Source organism: Vidua macroura, chromosome 3, assembly GCF_024509145.1.
Source record: "Vidua macroura isolate BioBank_ID:100142 chromosome 3, ASM2450914v1, whole genome shotgun sequence".
NCBI classification, from domain to species: Eukaryota; Metazoa; Chordata; class Aves; order Passeriformes; family Viduidae; genus Vidua; species Vidua macroura.
Genome location: NC_071573.1, coordinates 65073721 through 65082997, shown reverse-complemented (window position 1 = coordinate 65082997; position 9277 = coordinate 65073721).

The following is a 9277-nucleotide window of genomic DNA, read 5'->3' as shown; positions in this document are numbered from 1 at the left end:
TTCACTTGGCAAATCACCACTATTCAGACTCAGTGCCACTGATCTCAATATTTATACTCACCTCTTCCAGCACAATAAAATTGAGGATTCTGCTTGTATATTTCTCCTACAGGTACGGGCTGGTGGAAAGCACATGTGACCCTCAGTTCATCTGGACTGTGAGATGAAAATATTCTGCAGACCTTTCTGTTTCCCTGTGATTGCTGGAGGTGTAATTTGACAATCCTCTTTGCTTCTCCACAAGCTGTACCGTTAAATTTGTCTAACTGGACAGAGGAAGGAGTGAACTTGTTCCATCAGGAGGTGGAACAGGACGAGGAGATTAATGGTACTTTTTTTACCTCTCTTCTCAGGTAACAGCAGAAACAGCTGATGTGGTTTTCTTCAATTTCACCAAATGCTTTCTCTCTGTGTCCCTCTGCTTTTCTTCGCCCCTATGATCTTCTTTGCCTGTACCTACTTTGCCTAAATTGAGGAGTTATCCATAGCTTAGTGATGATGATTTGGTAAACAGTCACAACAACAGCAGTGGGCTAACAGCTGTCACAGCATCCACCACCCATGACCACTTGGTCACCTCCAAATCCATGGTGTTGAGGATGGGCTGAGCTGGGGCTCTTCTCGGACTGACTGCACTCAACAAAAATTCTTCTTGACTCCAAATCTGGTATGTAGTTTAGCACTTTGTGCAGGCAAGCCATGTGACTTCTTTAATCATCTGTCTCCACTTATCTTTGAGGCTGAATGCTCTTTGCTGACAAATTTTATAGCATATGACTGGGTAGATGGAAAAGCCTATCATTTGTCTGTTAACTTTTTTTTTCTTTTTAATTGAATGACATTTGAGCAGGTTGATGAGCCCGAAAGAAAAGACCATGCAGGTATTTTATAACAGATATCTCTCATCTTCATGACAGGCAGATGTTAATTTATACTCCTTTTTTTGCATATGATATATCAACATTTTTCATGACTGTCATAATCAATATCCAGTATTTCATTTTCTGCAACAGCTTTTTTGCCTGATATCCTTCAGTAAGAGACATTTAGACACAAGATGTATGGGATCTCCTCCTTCAGAAGTGAAGTCAGGACTGCATCATTTTTTTCCCAGAAGGTTGAAATAAAATAGGAAAAGTCAAGATGTAAAAAGAAATAAACAGTGGAAAAATTAAAAGATTAGAAGTATTTTAGAAGAGTCTGGTGACTTTCATAGTAGTATGGTTAACTAAAACTGAGTATTAGCTGTATGTTTTGTTCTTTGGTAGGCATAAATTAAACAATTGTGAAACAATTACATGAATTTTTAAAGTAAGTCAATAAAATTGTAGGGTTTTTTTTTTTTTTTTGGTTGGTTAGTTGTTTGTTTTTGGTAAAGAGGAGTCCACTTTCTCACGGAAGCAAGCTGAGATGCTCAGTGTTCCTATAATATCATGCCTATATTTCAGATATTTTAATCCAGAAAACAGGGAGAGAGTTGGTGTTCTGGCCAACAGCTGAAGCAGTATTTCAAAATACCTCTGAAACTATCAGTTAAAAAAAAATAGGCTATTAAAGAAGGATGAAATGAAATTTTGTATTTCAAGGGACTTTTGAAGATTCCAAGAGGAATTTTTGATATTTGGATTTACCTGAATTTGGGTTTAGATACACTTTGCATCATCTTTGGGTGGCTGATACATTTCACTCTACTGATACAATGTGCCAGCATTAAACTTTTAGTTTGAGAGTGGATTTATTTGTTAATGTCTTGAACAAGTACCTAACTCATAATTTGCACCAGTGAAAATCTCCAGGTTAATTCTGAAATGAGCCCAGTCCCTTTCACTGTAAGAAATGGAGGTAGCAGCTCCCTGTCTCATGGTCTGAGGATTTACAGAGGGGACTTGGAGATGTAGGCATACCTCTGAAAGGGCTGTAAGCAATTTGTGTCCACATAGTTCATGTTGTGCATGTACAGGAAAGAAGTTAAAGGAAAGAACTGGAGATCCACTATAACTGAAGAAGAAAGATCCAAGGCTGGGTCCCAACAATCTGTCATTTTACTACTGATAGCTATCTTTGGTAAAGAAGGGCAAGGGGATAAAAAAATTAAAAAAAAAAAAAAAAAAAAAAAAAAAAAAGACACAGGAAATTAAAGAAGATTATTGAGGTGCTCCCCTGAGACTAGAAATGCAAAGGACCGAGTGCAGACTAAAACAACTGGCAGAGGGGAAAGAGCTGGCCTTCAATGTGGTAGCTGAAGCAGTCGCATGTAGTATCTTAAAGTAAAAATAACAGATGTCAGTGGGGAAGCCTTTACTGCTGTTAATATTGGTCAAAAGGAGGGTAGACCTGGAATGTGCCCTTAATGTAGAATCTGTTCCTTTAACAGGTAGCTGTTCTATGGCTCCTCAGGATACTGAACTCCCCTCCAGAAGTTTTTTGATGTGCTAATTCTATAACTGCAGGAGTTGGAACCAGGGCTAATGATGAGCTAGTGTGATAAATCTTTCATTAAGCTCTTCTGAAGTGAAGTGGCTGGAAAGCAAGCACAGAAGATTTAGGGCATTATTTTCTAAAGCAACACTGACTTGGGAGCTAATGGAGATCTTCCCTTGATGACTATTTGGAGTTGGAGCAGCTGGAAGAAAAATTAGCACTAAAAGGGATTAAATTTATTTTGTCATTAAGTTTTATGTTGTCAGATGATTTCAAAATGCTGAGGTAGACTTTGTGATTATAAAATGTGAAATATGTATATTTTAGTCATAAACTAATCAGTAAGGGCTTTTTTTTGTGGTCTCTGTTCCAGAAATTTTCCTCATGGCTACATCTAAATTTACCAGAATACATACAAGCAAAATCCATTGTTCTTTAAGTGTTGAAAATTGCTGAGGTTTTCAGTTAAAATGCAGATTTGAATTTGTATATCTTTATTAAACTGACATTCAAATTACTGTTTAATACAATTTCCAAGAGAGTAAGAAACCTACTTTTTATTAGGTACTTGTTTTGAATGGTTTTTCATATCGCATTTGCTGCTTTTCTTGGACACGTATGCAACAATTTATTGGCTCAAGCAGAGAACAGCTGGATGATCCACAAAAAGTAAAGCCATGAATGAATTATTCTGCTTGTCCTAAACATATGAAATAAACTCATCTACTGCAGCAAACAACCCAGGATTTTTGTTTATTTTGCACATTTTAGAAAAGCTATTTTATAGAGTAAAAATAAAAGACTTTCAGAAAGTTTTATTGGTATTGCCTCTATCTACTCCTTTCACCTGGCAGAGTCTTTGCTTGCTAAGAGCTATAGTCATTTAGGTGAAGCATATGCATCTATTAGTCTCTTGCCTGGATGAGCTTTGGCTCACTAAAAGCCACAGTAATTCAGATAAAACAAATTTTGATACATTTGAAAAGAAAGTACAACTTTACAGCATATTTCCTGCTGTGGATCATGGTCCTGGGGGGGACATGCTCTCACAAGTCACTGAAATGCAGGACCCTGAGACCTATCTCTGCAACCCTTTTTTATTGTAAGGTGGTTATACCAAAAGTAATCTAACTTTTTTTTTTTTTTTTTTTTTTTTTTTTTTTTGTGTGTGTGTGTGTGTCAGGCAGTCAGGGATAGGTAACTGCAAACTTAACTCTCAATATTATGTAGTCTATTGCTGCGGAAAAATGAGAAAACTACTTTGTGGATGATTTTTACCTCTCTGACTGTGTTGTCCTGGCAATTTTCTTTCCAGCAATACCAAGCAATTTCCATTTCCTCTATAAGGCCATCATTGATTTACTGTAATTAGGCTAAGTTATTCCTTTGTTATTCCTTTCCTCCTTCCTGTTAACACCGAGCTGGGGTTTTATTGGCTTTCCATCTGCTTGAGAAACTGCTGGCAGAAGGGAATGTCGCCAAATATTTGCTGCTTTTTTCTCCTGTTCCTGTCAGAACAGCTGCTAGTTATGACACACCTACCATGTAGCATTTGTTCATGGGAGATTTACTCCTGTGGAGTTCAGGTCTGTCTGGACATAGGGAAGGTGTAAGTTCTGCATGCACATGTAATCTCTCTCCTACCTTGCAAATACTATATATGTAAGGTAGTCTTTGGAAGAGCTGATGTTGTGCTTCACAATCCTCAGGAGATTTACAGTCTGTGGAAATTCTAGGCATACAAAGGTGACAGTATGGGGTCCCTAATGCAAATCTGGGAACCCAGCATTGCACAGCCTTACAAGTTGTCTTGGACTCCAAATGAGAATTGCATAGAAGACACTGGGTAGGGATTGAAATTCTTGTTTTGTGAGGAAGGGTTTCTTTAAACTTGATTTTTTAAGAATCAAGGCCTACTTTGTATGCTTAATGTCCTTGAGGCACTAGTTTAGACAGGAGTTTACATCTTGGGGCTGGTGTGCATTTGGCTTGTTTTCTGCCTCTGTGAAGCCAAAAGCCATCTCATTTGTCACAGACTTTGCCTTGCTACATCCTGCGACAACACAGTTTAAGATCCAGCATGGCAAATCAGATGGCAATTGCCTCAGCACAAAAGGTAATGTGTGAAGTAATGTGTAAAAATCCCTCACGGTGAGAGTTCAGTTTCTGTGATCCACGCAAAATTCAGAGCTGATAAAAAATGGCCTTTTAAAAACTTTTCTACCAGAATCAGGGCAAGGTCCAAGAGCTGGTTGAACAGTTAATTGTGCTTCCACAACCTGACCACTCCATGATGCTTTCTCCCTGGCAAGGCATAAAGATGTCCGTTCAGTGGGTCTGCTGTTCCTAAAGAGCCTTGTATCGCTGAGGGACAAGAAGACCAATTCCTCATAGCTGCTAGGAAATCCCCACAACCACTCCACTCACCCTGTTCTTTAAATTGCCATAGCACATTGAAGAGATCAGCTGAGACTGTGGAACTCATCCCTGCTTGCTCCCTTGTTTTCCTTGTCCCAGTGCTACTGAGATCTTCTGTCTTATTCTCCAGCTGCAGTGTGTTCACCCTACAGGAGCTAGTAAAAAAAAAGATTAAAAAATTTATTGGATTTACTGTGTTAATTGCTAAAGACAATAAATAAGCAAGAATTTTGCGTTACACCAGACTAATGAGAGCTTTGATAGATATTTTTTCACATCACTTGTTCTCAAAATATCTGAACTGTCAGCCCTTCCCACAGAGGTGAAGCAGTATAAATTTTACTTCTAATTTTGCTTATGTGTATAAGCTGTGGCTGCTGGCATGGGAACGGCTAATTTTTACAAATTTCCTAAAAGTAAATTCCAGTTGCCATCTTGTTAGCCTGTAAATTGTTTGGAGTTAAAATTAGTGTTGTTCAGAAGCTGTTCCACCTTTAAACAGTCTTTGAAAAGTTTGTGCATTACTATTAGAAGGGACAACTTTGCAATGCATCAGATGAGCCCTTGTTGCTGCTGGCGAGTACAACCCCAGGACCCGGTGAGCCGGGAATTGTGTGGCAAAATAAAAAGGGATGAGAATGGCTGGAGTGCCCAAAAATCGAAGTTTAATAAAGGAAAATAAAAGATAAAAAAGATAAAAATAAAGGAAAATAAAAAAACAATCCATGTGCAACAAAGCATAAGCTGAACACTGTATAGAGCTGCTCCAGAAGACCTTGAAATGAGGCAAACACAACCTTATATAGACATTATCTGAGGGCAGGGAACCAATGAACAGAGAATCTGAAACAATACCTTATATGGAACACAAGATGAACCAATCAGAGGGCAGGGTTCCATAAAACCTTATATGGCATAAATCTACATAACTATTCCCATCATTCCTTTCATCTCACCCTAATTTAACTAGATGTTTCCCGTCTCAGCTTCTTGCCTTCCAGCGCCTCGTGTTTTATTTTCTTTGTGGTTGGTTCACAGCCTGTATTCTCTCAGATGGACCGCCACAACATGAGACAAAACAAATTAAAGTAACAAGAAACTGGAGGTGAACATGATAAATCAGATGTTTTTATAAGTATTGCTATACTTTCTGAAGGAGAGCCAAGCTACAATGACTGTATGTTTAGCCAATTTCTCCTTGCAAGAATCTGAAATCAAAGTAGATTCTCTCCTACAGTCATATCCTACAGATCATTTTGTCCTTTGGTAGAAAGAAAAAGCAATATATTTTTTCGAACATTAGCTAAGTATCTCAGGAAAAACTGACTACTCTGTAAATTTTCCTGATTTAAGATGACAGAGTAATTTTCTCATCTGCAGTTCAATTTGATTAGTTTGGTTACCTGCTTTGAATATCCATTGTTTGATGACTTGGACATATTCATCATGTCTCTAACTTATGACCTTGCTTTCTACTATGGAGAAAAAAAAGCTTCTTGAACTTATGTAGTGGCTTGATTTATGCAATTTTTTTTTTGGTCGTCTTTTTAATAAAATCCTTATTTATTCTAATCTGTTTGATATTTACTTGGCAAATTACAAAGGTGTCAGCAATCTCCTACAAATAATTTGCATGATGCTTGTCTCAACTTCCTAAAATAGTACCATACTTTTTGTAGGTTGTCTCAATGACACAGAAGCGTCCTTCTAGTTCAATGCTTTAATTGTGTAGCAATCCTTTAGCAAATTACTAAGAAATATGGCTTTCCCGATTTCCCTTATTTCCTGGGAAATCATCTGTGTAAGATTTAGGGCTCCAGCTCTTCAGTATATTTTGCCATTCCAGGTTGGGCCTACTGCAGGTCTCTCCAGAAGGACATCCTAGGAATATGGTGGATGTTGCCTTAAACTTTCTGTCTGCTCTGTTCTGTAATTCAGCTTTAACCACTTTCCTTTATGAATCTTCATTATTTATTACATTCAGAGTCAAAGGACCATTTGCCCTAACCTAGGTTTTCTTCTACAAAAGGAATTACTTTCTACTTCCAACATAAGCTTTTCTGTCTAAGCAATTTTCAGATTCCTCGTATATAATTTTTCCAAACAAAAGAATCAACTGTAAGAAATAAAATAAGCATTTTCTTTGTAAAATGGTGGCATACGGATAGTTGTGGCAACTCATCTTTTGCTGGCAAAAACACTGTTGTAGGATAGTAAATTATAGCAAAAGTACAACAAAACCTTGTAATGACCTCCACTTTCTTGTTTATTTTATTGTCAGAATTTGCAAGTTAATAAACATACAGCAGGCATTTTGTCAGTGAAGAGAGGCATATTAGGCTTTCATGTCTCTCTTTCCTCCCCCCTCTGAGGACTGTGAAAAGCTTAAAGCTGTCAGAGTGAAGTAGACTCTTGTAAAGAAGAATTTAGCTGAGTAGTACTTAAAGGCTAATGAATTTTACCCAGAGACTGAGTAATCTATTGGACTAGCACTGCCTAGTATACTTAGCTCAAAAACTTGTGGAATGGTTAGATTATCAAAATGCCTACATTACAGATACCTAAATTATTTATTCCTACCAGCTTTCTCTCTTAAATTTCCATCTAAACAACCTAGTTATATGCAGAAAATATGTATTAAAATAACCTTTTCCTTTTATATTTTGTTACTAAGCACACTGAAGTTAATGTGAATCTTTCCATTTACTTCATGGGACTTTACATCTAGCACTAGAGATGTTTTTTTCCAATTGTCTTGTACCTTGTCATCTATTCTGCTGAAATGATAGCCTGACTGGGAAATTGTAAGTCAGGAAGCTTCGTAAAAGGGAAAAAGCAAATATACCCAAATCCTATCAAGGCTCACATTGGAACTTTGTCATAATGGGATTCATCAAAACAGTATTTCTACATAGCCCATCTTTTGAGAGCATGACATTTCATGCAAAAGTCCTGATCCCTCTCGTAAATTTCACACCATTATTAGAGCTTCCAGAAAACAGAAATCTGTTCCATGAAAAATTATATCTTATCAAAAGTGTCATATAGTTTTCCTGCTATTTATTCTACAATTAACCAGGGCAGTCTTTCCTTTTTATGGTCATTCCCAGCTGATAAACTCACTTTTTCTAGTAGAAGTTCTTGCCTTAAGTCCTGAAAGATAAACTGTTATTTTGACTACTACATTTTGGTATTTGCAGTGCTACAGCCTGGACTCATCATTTCTTCCCATCCAACTAGCAAATCTTTTCCATCAATTGGACCAATTAACTTTCAGTCATCAGCAACACCTTCCTACTTTTTGTCCCAACCCACGAACACAGAAAATTAAATCAGTTCCATCAGTGATACCCAAGGAACTTTTTGACTTATCTCTCTCTTGCATTTCTAAGGCCTTAATGACTAAGAAAAACTTCCTCCCATCCCTCAGTTTACTACCCACTTTACAGCCCTTGTGCAAATCCCACTGCACTTAATTAAATAATTTCTCAAATTTGCCCATGGCTAAATAGCTTAATAAAATCCAATTTATGAAATTTCCAAATTTCATCTAGCCCCAAAAAGTTTGTTATTACAGATGTCAGGCTGATTCATTTATGTGAACATATATGCATTATATACTGGGAAAACCCTAGAGAATGGAGTGCTAGAGAGCCCATCTCCTGTAAACCATGGTGTCCAAGGTAACTGCCCTAACTCTGGCTGTTACAGGGTTCGTGAAGGAATTGTTATCCATGGAAGGCAATCACAAAATTCATCTGGTACAGAACAGAATTACTTTTGAGGGATAAATCTTGCCTTTTTTCTCATGAATACAGAAGGATTGCTGTGTGGCAGAACCATGTTCTTATTGACCAAAGTATGAATCATGGTTATTTTGCTAAACAAAAAAAGGGATAGTAGATGAGATAAGTTGAAGTTCAGCAGCTTCTGGAAGAAACCTGTGTTAAGAAACAGCAAGTGCGCCCTGGCATCTTAGCCACAATAGCAACCTTTAACTTATTCCAGGACTGCTTCTTCCATTTAATGTAATGTTTCCAGTATCCAGACTGGCTTGGAGGGGAGTAAGAAGGGTCTTCAAGTTAGTTTACATTCCTTTGCATCCCACAATTCATTCACTGCCATCAGCAAAGATGAATCATTCATTCACATACCATATACAGCAAAGATTCTTGAGTGTTAAAATCATCTTTTTGTTCATTGCTATGTAAATGAACCTAAACATTACATGACTTTCCACATTAGCAATACAGTACACCACATGAAGAAAAACTGTTAGCAATCACGTCTTTCTTAAGGAACAGAAGAAGTGCAAACTTGCTTATACAATTGTTTGAAATTTTCTAACAAAAGTATTTAAAAAGTTTTAACTGCTATGCAGCACAGAAGAGGGACATTGAGTCACCTCTATATATAGTCTCACAGCTGATCTGTTAAA